This window comes from Rosa chinensis, chromosome 4 (assembly GCF_002994745.2).
Source record: "Rosa chinensis cultivar Old Blush chromosome 4, RchiOBHm-V2, whole genome shotgun sequence".
In the NCBI taxonomy this organism is placed as follows: domain Eukaryota; kingdom Viridiplantae; phylum Streptophyta; class Magnoliopsida; order Rosales; family Rosaceae; genus Rosa; species Rosa chinensis.
This window is the reverse complement of record NC_037091.1, coordinates 55,721,099-55,733,579: the sequence shown is the minus strand read 5'-3', so window position 1 is coordinate 55,733,579 and position 12,481 is coordinate 55,721,099. Positions and strand designations below refer to the sequence as shown.

At 37.0% G+C, this 12,481-nt stretch overlaps 1 long non-coding RNA gene and 1 other non-coding gene across 2 annotated transcripts; both read left to right on the top strand.

The window, feature by feature from the left end:
• The first annotated feature begins 1,691 nt into the window (after positions 1-1,691).
• Positions 1,692-3,769, top strand: LOC112198398. The gene is made up of 4 exons (XR_002935966.2): positions 1,692-1,846; positions 2,027-3,056; positions 3,201-3,321; positions 3,647-3,769. It is a non-coding gene; the product is annotated as an uncharacterized LOC112198398 (long non-coding RNA).
• Positions 3,770-4,142: 373 nt separating this feature from the next.
• Positions 4,143-8,008, top strand: LOC112199600. The gene is made up of 3 exons (XR_005809349.1): positions 4,143-4,303; positions 6,317-6,428; positions 6,571-8,008. It is a non-coding gene; the product is annotated as an uncharacterized LOC112199600 (transcript).
• Positions 8,009-12,481: the final 4,473 nt, after the last annotated feature.

Genomic DNA, 12,481 nt, shown 5'->3' with positions numbered 1-12,481 from the left:
TCAAAATAATACATCAAATGTGAACCTCATCTGCAGGATTCATGTCTCATGAAACAGCTTTTCCTCAGTGTAACTTGCAAAGGGAAATAGTGAAAAGAACAGCATTTTTTTTTTTTGGTTGTTTGCTTAAATTTAGAAACAGTAGCCTCCAAAATATACATATATAGTACAAGAAAAGTAGGATCTTCGTGACTCCAGCTGAATCCACAACGTGCATTCGAGCTGCAATTATTGTTCAATACGTACAGTTTGAGATTGGGGCTTCTTTCTTGGGGAAACTCAATGAATGCTCCAATGTTGAAGAGAGGGTGATAATGTGGGCATGTGGCTCTAAAATTCTATTGAAGACTTGAAGTCACATGATGGTATGTTTTCGGTTTTCCCACAATCCTCTGCTTGGTCTGAGTTTGCTCTCAATAAAATATGAAGCCAGTTCCCAGAAAAATGAAAAGCCACCGGGAGCAGGTGAGTTTGCTCTCAATAAAATATGAAGCCAGTTCCCAAAAAATGAAAAGCCACTGGGGGCAGGTGCCCCCACTCGTCCCTATGTGTGTCCCCACTGGACATCCAATCTCTCAGCGTGAGAAAAGCAGCGAAGGTAGCCGTAACGTCGTCAATAGAAGCCATTTGCGGTGATAAAAGCCAAAAACGGCGTTAGGGTTTTGGTTTGGGAGCAGCATGACTGTGGCTAGGTTTTGTTTTGTTTTTTGTTTTTTTTTATTGGTTTGAGGAAAACCTAAATTATGGGGATGCCTTCTGAACCACATGTTCTCTAAATCATAGATCAGCATTAACAAGTTTTGGTACCTGTGAAGATAGGAACATGTCACAAGTAGGTATCTTTCATTATAGAATGTTACTATAGTATACTGCTTTTTTGCTTGAATTACAACGTAGAAGGAGAAACAGATTGAAATATACTATTATCAGTACTTGCTTGAATTATTGTAGTGTTTTTTCTTTTTCTGTCACCAGAATGAGAACAATGGGAGTTATGCTTTCAGTAAATAAGCCATTAGGTAGACCAATTACCATTGCAGATAGTTAGTTCACTTACCAATGGGCATGTACATAACGTACTTGATGATTTTTATTTTCCTTCATGCTATGTGCATATTCATGTATCACATTGGAGTGTTTTTCTTTATCTGTTTCTATCGTGGGGTTTAATCTGTTACTACGTACTTCTAATGTTTGGCAAACAATGAAACTTTATTGGTTTTGTAGATTGAAGCAATAGAAACGGTGTGATACTGAGATCATGAATTTACCGAATTGCCTAAAGGGTGAATCATGAAATTCTATTTTTGATTTTTCAGGAAATATCATAAGAGCTTCCATTGAAGACATTGAGTCTCTCTTTCGCTCTCTCCCTCCCTCTCTGTAGTTTTTTTCATGAAATCTTTATTATCTTTGTTTTCATTTGGTTTTTAGATATTATATTCGTATAGAGGACAATGGGTCTCTCTCTTTGTAGTTTTCTCCATGAAATCATTATTATTTTTGTTTTCATTTGATTTTTAGATTTCAATTTTTATAGAGTACAATGGATGCATGTTACCTGCACTCACACTATCATCAGAAATTCATTTCATAGAGAGATACAGTCGTGAGAAGGGCAAAAGATCAGTGTTTGAGATCAGGACACTGATCTTTTGCCTATTCATGTTTGTTGATCTTCCTTAAAAGATATATCAAAGATTCCAACACGTACCAGAGTACTAAGCTTTGCTAGTTCCTTTGCAAGAATGCAAAGCACTGTTTCAGTGATTTCAGAGACCCACTAGGTGTAAAGCAGCGAGCTTTGATACTTCTTCATCACTAAGCCACGTGCCTACTTCAACAGGTTTTCTTCTTTAAATCCCAGCTTGCCACTATCTGTTTTTGTTCTGAATCTACTTCTCTGATCCGAAAGATTGTGTTTTTACTGCTATGTTCTAATGGTTGGGTTTTCTTCCAATCTTTATGAGTTTATCTGAACCGGTTCTGCCATTGTACTTACCAAAAGTGTGTGTTATATATGCAGGCGTCATTGCTTGAGTTCAGTTCTAGACTTCTAGATTGGTTCAGAACTAATCTAACTGAGAAAAGCTTTGGAATTTAGACTCAACTTTCATGGAGATCTCTCTGGAATTGTCAATGTTGGGTTTTTCGTAGTGTTATTGACGTGGGTTTTCCTAGATACACTGAGAAGAAGAAGAGATGGTGTACTGAAAATGAGACATATTTGAGAGACAGAGCAAGCAGAGGATGTAAAGGTTTTGCTTTGTTTTTCTCCCCCACTTAGGTTCATCCCCTCTCCCCCACTATAGTCAAATCTACATCTTCCCACATTTTGACATCCTGGTCCAAAGCACAAGCCTCCAAAACATTCTCATAATAACCCTCAATCATCTCCTTGCCAAACAACACATTCTCCATTACAGTTGCAGTTTGAATCCAAGAACTTTGTGGAACATAAGCTTTTGTCCCATAAACCTTTGCTCCTACCCCAGAAATTTTGGGAATCTCCCCAAGTATACCACTCAGTAAGCTTGACTTGCCCAAACCAACAGAACCGCAAATTGCTACCTTGTATCCTTTCATTATCTCTATCTTCTCCACAATCTCCTGTCTCAATTACAATCATGACGTTGGATTCTTTTGAAGTATGACCAGGAATTAGCTTCAATTGATCTTCTTTGATGAACTCTTTGATACGATCAACTGATACCTTTGTTTGAGCAATCATGGAAATGAGCTCTGGGAGGTTGTAGATGGGCTCTTGAAGAATTCTAAAAGTAGCCAAAGCAGACAAGACAGTTCCTGTGTTTTAAACGACTTTGTTTTAGGTTGTTTGAGGTTTAAAGCCCCTCCTAGGTCGCGACTTGCAGCAGACAAGAGCTGGGCTCTCCATTTCAGTACCCGAACTTCCAGAAGGCAGCAAGATCATACAAATCTCTTCGAACCCATGAGTTTTCTGAATGATTTGGCTTTAACGGAGACTACTTTCGCACTTGGAGTTCTAGTGTTGGAGACTTGGAGTTCGATTCGCAGGAATGTTTGGAGATTTGAAGGTATGATTCCAATTGATTTTCACACTCTGAATGTTTAGGCTTTGCTTTGTGAATATAAGATTGTTGATTGTTACAATTAAGGATAGGATAGTGATAGACTGATAGCCTAGAGTGGTTAACATGAGCCATCTCAATTTGTTGCAGGAAATACTAAATCTTAGAACCCATTCATCTGAAGATTAGTGATCATCATAAGACCAAACGTGATGCGTATTTGAATCAGGGAGTTGAAAAGACCGAGGCTGAAATGAACTGTTGTATTAAGGTGATTTACAACTCATTCGGAATTGCTTTGTATCATTGACTGAATGCATATATGTTGTTTGGTGTTCTTCAAATTCGCTGCTCAGATTTCAATTGACTCCTTGCCAAGATCATTGACTGAATGCATAGACTTGCTTTGTATGATTGTATCATTGACTGAATGCATAGACTTGTTTCCAGATTGTTATGCTTCTGAAAAGGTATGGGCTTGTGATTGTTGTATTATTATATTAAATTTAGGCAGAATGAAAATTAGATTTTATCTAATAATGACTTCAATTATAACGAATAAGTGAAATTTGCGAATACGTACATTTGTCTTGTAGGTGCTTGGAGCTTTTTGGTATTTATTTTCCATAGAAAGGAAAACAATTTGTTGGGTAGAAGTATGTAAAAATCAAGGTGTTGCTTGTTCTTTGTATTGCGATGACACCATGGTACTTAGAGCATCTTTAGCAATGCTAGCCATTTTTGAGTCAAATTTTAGCTAAAGTAGCTAAAAAGTTATTTTAGCTAGCCACTTTAGAATTACGTCTGCATCAATGCTCTCTATTTTAACTAGTTTTGAATTTATATTATTTTTTAAATGAAGATTAAATAGTTTAAATGTATTTATAAATTACATAAAATAACTTAAAAGGAATGTTTTAAATTATAGAGAGCCTCATCCCGCTCTCTATATTTAGGATCGAGATAGCTAAAAGTTATAATAGAGAGCCACTTAGGAGTCTGGTGCAGCTGCTAAAATAGATAAAAAGCTAAACATGCTCTCCAAAATAGCTAAGGAGTCAAAATAGAGAGTCTGCTAAAGATGCTCTAAACCCACTCCAACTGATCAATGACTACTCTTGCTCTCCAAAGACCAATAACACAGCCTTTGATTATGGAATATCCCTTCATGCTCTCGAATCGGGTGTCGTCTATTCAGATAATTTTCTACAAAAGATTTCTCTCTGCTTATGGTGGGGACTGCAAAACATAAGGTTATTTACTTTTTGCACCTGTTAATCGATCTTTTTACTAATTACAAATAGATAGAAGATATCTATTTTTTTTAAAAAAAAAAGAAGATATCTATTCAGCATTTGAATATATATTTCTCATGCATTGGACCTAGCCGTCTCTGCTAGGGTTTTTCAGTGTAGGCTTCTTCACTGATAAAAATTCCAAAACTCACTTCTCTCCTTTCGATCTTATCTTCTTCGATGGCTGACATCCGTTTTGAGACTGAGGAAGTAGGGCTACAGATGGACTCGAGCCTTGTGGTGTTGGGGGCTAAAGGGGCTGCAGCGTTTCAGGATGGGAACTGGTGCATGGTGGGCCGTTTGTTGGCGTCGAAAGCAAGGCTGCCCGGCTTCAAGGGTACTATTTCCATGATCTGGAACATCAGATCAGGACTGACCATTCAGGACGCAGGGGAGCGATTTGTGTTCCAATTTGAGAATGAAGGTGTGCGCAACCGGATCTTGCATGGAGGTCCCTGGTTTTATCGGAATACTATGCTAGTGGTGGGAGAATATGATGGCCTCAGTCCTGTGGAGGAGGTGCCTCTAAATCTTTTGGAGGCCTGGGTGGCTGTGAAGGGGCTTCCTTTTGCTCTGAGGAACAAGACAGCGCTGGCCATGGTGGGTGCCTCTTTGGGGATGATGATTCGAGTGGATCAAAATGCTTTGAAGAGGAAAGAAGAAGAACAGCGCATCAAGGTGGTTTTTGACGTTCGGCGCCGGATCCGGGTTTGGAAGGTGTTTGAGTTCTCACCGGTGGTGAAACCGGAGTTAACTTTTATCTTCGAGAAGGTTAAGGGTTTTTGTCGGGACTGTGGGGTTTTTGTTCATGATGCAACTGGTTGCGACAAGCTCTTAATCCGTGAGAAGGAGGACATTCAAGCTGGGCCGACGGCAGGAGCCATGGCCGGGTTATCGTTGACATCGGGGCTAGAGACTGGTTCTTTCATGAGGGACAAGTCTCTGAGGTTGAGCAACGTCGATCTGGAAGTTGGGTCGGGGTCTGTTGGACAAGGTGCCGTGGTGGTAGCTGGTGAGAAGGGCGACCATGTAATGTCGAAATCTGTCGAGTTCATGCCTTCCATATTGTCTGGAATACCCAGGGTTTTAGAACCAGTGATCCACACCATGGGGAACTTGAAGCTGAGAGTTCCAATGCTGGTTGCTCCGCAGGAGATCGACTCGCAGTCCGCGACCTTGTTCCCTAGGTTATCTGCGACAGGTAATGAGGGTTCAAGAATGGAGTTTTCCTCCATGCAGTTGGTCCCGGCAGGGAGAAAGAGAAAGGCTGCATTGTCTGTGGATCGTCTTAGAAAGAAGTACTTAACTTTCCCAGAGTCGAAGCTGGAGGTTGGGGAGAGTGTCCCTTTGATTGTCCAACATAAGAATGGCAAGCTTCTGGTCTCACCAAAGAAGAAGAAAGGTGGACGTCCTAAGGGAAGCAAAAATAAGATTAAGAATGCAGATGAACAAGAAGTGAAGAAGATACGTAAGTATAAGCGTAGAGGGAAAATTTTGAATTTTGATTCATCACGTGAAACATTGGATCCTACCACTGTGGAAGAGCTGGGGACTATGCAGATAGGGGAAGAGGAGGTTGTGAAGGAACTCCCTGTTCTGGAGGGCGGAATGGAAGGTGCTGTGTCACCTTCTAGGACTAGTTTAATTTAATTTTGTTAGGGGTCGCAAAAATCGGAGCCTTAGTTGAAACCATTTTATGTCTGCTTCGAGGTTTCTTGGTTTTTGTAAGAATAAAGGTGCGTGGACTTCCTAAAAGGTGGGTGTACTCGGGATTTGTTGGGGTTTTATTCTTCTAGAATAGGATTTCAGGAGGTTCTAAGGAACGATTCTTTCTGTCGACCCCATAGGGGTGTTTCGTTTTTGTACTGCTTGCTGAATATTAATGAAAGGGCTGACCTATTACCGAGCAAAAAAAAAAAAAGCATTTGAATATATATTTTTTTAACTTCATTATATTTGCATGCATTGCAGCTCCTTTGGTCAAAGTCTCAAAACAAATACCTATGTGTGGGAGATCTACTTTTCAATTGTCGTTTCAATTTCTGGCTTGGTACTGTTTGCATTATTTATTGGAAATATACAGGTTAGAGTTGTAATTGAATGAGGAAATTATCATTCAGAACTTGCACAATGTGTTAACATTTATTTAATTTGAGCAAACTATGTGTGTTTATTTCACGAACTTAATTTGTTGTAATATGATCAATTTGTTGCTTCTGGAACAGACGTACTTGAATTCGAAAGCTGAAAGAGTGAAGGAAATGAAATCGAACGGGCAAGAGATTGAATTGTGGATGGACTTTCATTCACTTCCTAAGTGGCTTAAGACTCGGTTCAGGAAGTATCAGAAATATAGATGGCAAGAAAGGTATCAGCCAACTCCTCAGCATGTATAGAGGTATCTCTTCAGCCAACTCCTCTCATTTCCATGATTGCTTGCTCAAACAAAGGTATCAGTTGATCGTATCAAAGAATTCATCAAAGAAGATCAATTGAAGCTAATTCCTGGTCATACTTCAAAAGAATCCAACGTCATGATTGTAATTGAGACTGGAGAATATGCAAGGAAAACAAGCGATCAGAAGTTAAAGAAGCCTACAATCAAAATTGTGGAGAAGATAGAGATAATGAAAGGATACAAGGTAGCAAATTGTGGTTCTGTTGGTTCGGGCAAGTCAAGCTTACTAAGTGGTATACTTGGGGAGATTCCCAAAATTTCTGGGGTAGGAGCAAAGGTTTATGGGACAAAAGCTTATGTTCCACAAAGTTCTTGGATTCAAACTGGAACTGTAAGGGAGAATGTGTTGTTTGGCAAGGAGATGATTGAGGGTTATTATGAGAATGTTTTGGAGGCTTGTGCTTTGGACCAGGATGTCAAAATGTGGGAAGATGGAGATTTGACTATAGTGGGGGAGAGAGGGATGAACCTTAGTGGGGGAGAAAAACAAAGCAAAACCTTTACATCCTCTGCTTGCTCTGTCTCTCAAATATGTCTCATTTTCAGTACACCATCTCTTCTTCTCAGTGTATCTAGGAAAACCCACGTCAATAACACTACGAAAAACCCAACATTGACAATTTCCAGAGAGATCTCCATGAAAGTTGAGTCTAAATTCCAAAGCTTTTCTCAGTCAGATTAGTTCTGAACCAATCTAGAAGTCTAGAACTGAACTCAAGCAATGACGCCTGCATATATAACACACACTTTTGGTGAGTACAATGGCAGAACCGGTTCAGATAAACTCATAAAGACTGGAAGAAAACCCAACCATTAGAACATAGCAGTAAAAACACAATCTTTCGGATCAGAGAAGTAGATTCAGAACAAAAACAGATAGTGGCAAGCTGGGATTTAAAGAAGCAAACCTGTTGAAGTAGGCACGTGGCTTAGTGATGAAGAAGTATCAAAGCTCGCTGCTTTACACCTAGTGGGTCTCTAAAATCACTGAAACAGTGCTTTGCATTCTTGCAAAGGAACTAGCAAATCTTAGTACTCTGGTACGTGTTGGAATCTTCGATATATCTTTAAGGAAGATCAACAAACATGAAAAGGCAACTGATCTCAAACACTGATCTTTTGCCCTTCTCACGACTGTATCTCTCTATGAAATGAGTTTCTGATTTCTGATGATAGTGTGAGTGCAGGGATCAGGTTATATATAGTTTAACTAGGAATGTAGAAAGCTAATGTATATTATTTATGCAGAAGTTGACAACCAAGTTATTTCAGATTTCCCACCTTAATCATTTAGATACACAATGAATAGTGAACATGGAAATCAAGTTAAAAGATTACCCATTACTTTTCATTTAAGTTAATGACAAGTTGCCGCGTGTCGTATTGAACTTAATGACAATGTCCTTTTTAGTCTTATAAATATATAGATACGTCAAGATTAATTCTCTCTGTGATTCTCTAAGCCCTTTCTTCTTCTTTTTTCGTTTTTTTTTTTTTTTTTTTTTTTTTCTGGAAAGGGTTTGGAGCCCGGTTTCATTTATTATATTAATAGTAGAAATTTGCATCGTGGAGGATATAAAGCCTGAACCCAAGCTACATTAGAAGGATTATTTTAGAAAACATGTTGGATAATAGCAGAATTTTCATCTAACCAAACATCGTCGATGACAAAAGATCGCTATCTAGGTGAGCAAGCCTATCTACAACATCATTAGTTTCATGGTAAATATGTTGAATTCTAATTGATTAAAAAACAATGATATACTCTTTAAAATCCTCTAAAACCCGACTTATCTCCGAGAAATTTTTATCCTTACTTTGAAGTGCAGTAATCAGAAGAGCAAAGTCACTTTCAATATCAATTTCAACCCAATCTTGGTGGATACTAAGAAGAAGACCAACTCTACACGCCTCCGCTTTAATATTAAAAGTCGAGTATGCGTGTACAAAAGGTCTATAATAGCTGCGAGACTCCTACCAATATCATCTTTGACCACTACACCAATTCCCCCGCATCCATTCTCCTCCTTAAAATCCCCATCAATATTGATCTTCAACCTCTCAGATGGAGGATTCTGCCACTTAGTCACCAACTCCATTGTTTCAATCTCAAACCCAAAAAACTTTTTATTCCTCCGATCTTGAGTATCTTCTATTCTTTTTCTTCAATCTCCCGTGATAATTGCTTAAATTACAGAAGCTATATTAGATATAATGCTGAATTGCTGATGCAAATAATTGGAGGATATATACCATGGAACCTCTCTTAGCTTAGGGCATCTCCAACAGAGTAGCTAAATTCAATTTTTAGCTATATATAACTATTTTTAATGCAAAATTAAACTCCAACAGACTAGCTATAGGTATAGTTAAATTTAACTATAGCTAAAATGTTAGCTATATTTAGCTAGAGTATCCTACATAGCTAAAGCAAAAGTTATATTTCTCTTTCTTTTTTTGTCCACATGTCAGTTTACTATTTGATAAAATATATTTATGATTTACAAATAGCTACTATTGCTAGAGCAACATTACTAAGAGCATCTTTAGCAATGCTAGCCATTTTTGAGTCAAATTTTAGCTAAAGTAGCTAAAAAGTTATTTTAGCTAGCCACTTTAGAATTACGTCTGCATCAATGCTCTCTATTTTAGCTAGTTTTGAATTTATATTATTTTTTAAATGAAGATTAAATAGTTTAAATGTATTTATAAATTATATAAAATAACTTAAAAGGAATGTTTTAAATTATAGAGAGCCTCATCCCGCTCTCTATATTTAGGAGCGAGATAGCTAAAAGTTATAATAGAGAGCCACTTAGGAGTCTGGTGCAGCTGCTAAAATAGATAAAAAGCTAAACATGCTCTCCAAAATAGCTAAGGAGTCAAAATAGAGAGTCTGCTAAAGATGCTCTAAATCAATATATATATTTCACAACTTTAGCTAAATTTAACTAAAAAACAATTTCTACTGTTGGAGATGCTCTTAGCTAGTAAAGGAAAAAAAACAACTTTAGTCACTTAACTTCGCTTCGTTCAACATTTTAAAAATATCAGTTTAGTCACTCAAGTTCGAGACTAGCTATCACTTTAGTATTACAGTTAACTCCACCGATAAAATTTTGTAAATATTATACATTTTGAAGATTATTTCGTCATATCATACAAATATTTTTATAAACATAAATAAATATTAAAAGAATTATTATTTCCATACGTAATTTACCTACATTTCTTAAAACACAAAAAGACACCCTACATCCCCAGACCTTATCTTTGCACAGAGAAGCCAAGGCGTTGATGGCCTTGATAGCTCTTTCTTAATCCTGAGGACTTGGTCCTAGTGTGTGATGAAGTTAAGAAGGTCTAGTCTAGGTTTGGTTAATGATCTAATTATGAGTCTCTCTGAAAAAGAATAAAAGTCTTTTACAAGGTTTGGGCTTTCAAGCTTATGATTTGTAATGGATTTATAAGACTAGAGGGAGAGATTATTGTGTTTGGCCGTGGAGGTCAACTGAAAACCTTCAATTATCAATTTGCAAGAAAATAAATTCAAGAATACTCAAATTTTACTTTTAATTTTTTCAGATTTATCTTTTGATGATGTGACTGAAACACCCTTAAAAAATATCTAGCAAAGAAAAGATAATAAGAAACAAAAACTAATTAAAAGGAAAAGAAAAAGAAAAAGAAAAAGGCCCAATATTGGATAGGTTAGTGCAGTAGTTTCCACAGTACTCTTATAGAACAAGCAGATCACAAGTGCAGTGCACCGACTTGGAGGATGCTGTGAATGTGTCACTAGCGAACTTACTGATATACCCGTTTGTTAGAGAGGTCGTGGTGAACGATAAGTTGGCTCTGAAGGGTGGATATTATGATTTTGTCAACGGCGTTTTCCAACTCTGGGATCTTGATTTCAACATTACAACCAATATGACTATGAGCATCAGACATTACCGAGAATCCTCCCTCTCATTTCATTAGAATTTACCCCACACGCGCATCTTTTGCATCTTCTTTCTAGAACTACATTTTGGCAAAATAATAGCGTTTAGGCTTGTGTCAAAAGAAATAATATAGTTTGGCAAGTTTCTCTTTTTCCATGTATATGTAAAGTTTCTCTTTCTCCAGATATATGTAAAGTTTCTCTTTTCTGTGTGTGGTCATGTTCCTAGCTTCAAGCATTGTTGAATTATGTATACATTAATTGTTCTTTCCTTCGTACAGACCTGCTCACTGAACTTGTCCTTTTTATCTTTATCCCATACAAAAATCATAACTTGGGCTGCCCCTTCTTCCCTCCGCCATTGGTATGCAGTCCCCATTACCATAAGAGAAAAGGGAAATGGTGATTAGCTAGGGATAGAGTCGGTGCGAATTAAGAATGATGACTGTGTCCTTTATCCCTATTCGCTAATTAAGTGGTGAAAGAGAAAACCATTTTTTGCATGTCATGAGGTGAATATTATGAGAAATGTAGGTTATGGCCCATGCCATGATTTACTGACCATTGATCTTGACGGTTTTGTAAAGACTAGCTAGGCATGAAAAAGGCCTACTTCAATCTAATAACGGCTTAATTTGATTTCCTATTTCATCTCTGTGAACTACCCTATATTGGTTTTAATTTAAGCCAATTGCTAACTGAGTTAGAGCGTAACTCTAAACAGTGCCTGCATGCAGTATTATGAACCAAAAAAAGTTGGTAAAAATTTATAGTTCATGAAACTGCATCGAATTTTAAGATATAAGCACACCTGAGAGATATTCAAGTCTCAATATTTTCAAAAGCATCAAATTTATCATGTCATCTTAGGCGTAATATTTTTTTGGAGCCTACATGCATGTAAATGCTCTTTCTGCCTGTTTATTTCTATCAATTAATAAAATTTTATACATTTGACTTTGACATTTGCATCTCAAGTACTGAGTTGTTCCAACTCTTGTTTTAGTATGTCACTGATCGGATTAATGTGGTTAATTGATATCAGAATCATATATATTTTTATATCTGGATATTTTCATTTTGGTTTGCCTAAATTCAAGCCATGCTTAACAATAATATGTCGGGTATGTGAACCAAATGAACAACTACAGACTGAGTCTTTAAACATTCATGGGATACTTGGTCCAATGAACACTTTTAAACACTTTTCGAGTCCACAATATCTAAACAACATCTATGTTGAATTCATATCTAGAAGTTTAGCTTTGTTCCAATATCTCTCGCATATTATTTCCTAGTCATAACAATGACAACAACATCAACTCGATCAATAATATGATGGTAAACAAACAAAGTGTTCTTTTCTTCTTCGTTTTTCTCCTCCTTTTTTGCCTTTCTAAATGTAATCAAACAACCAATATGATAGTTGAATAAAAAAATTAAAGAAAGCAAGAAAACAAATGCAGATGGTACGATAACAATGCCACATCCCTAATTTCCAATAACTTTATCTTGGATGATCCTTGGATAAGAGACATTCCTTTTGCACTCTCGCTTATTATCATATTTAGTACTATTGCTTATTATCATTTGGTAATTCACTAATTTGGACTTCCTTTTGCACTATTTTCTATAATTTTGTTTTTGATATTGATTGTTTTTTTAAAACTAAAAATCAATGAAAGCAGAATCAATGACCATGATTAGGCCTGCTCAGATCAGTCCGTCCCTA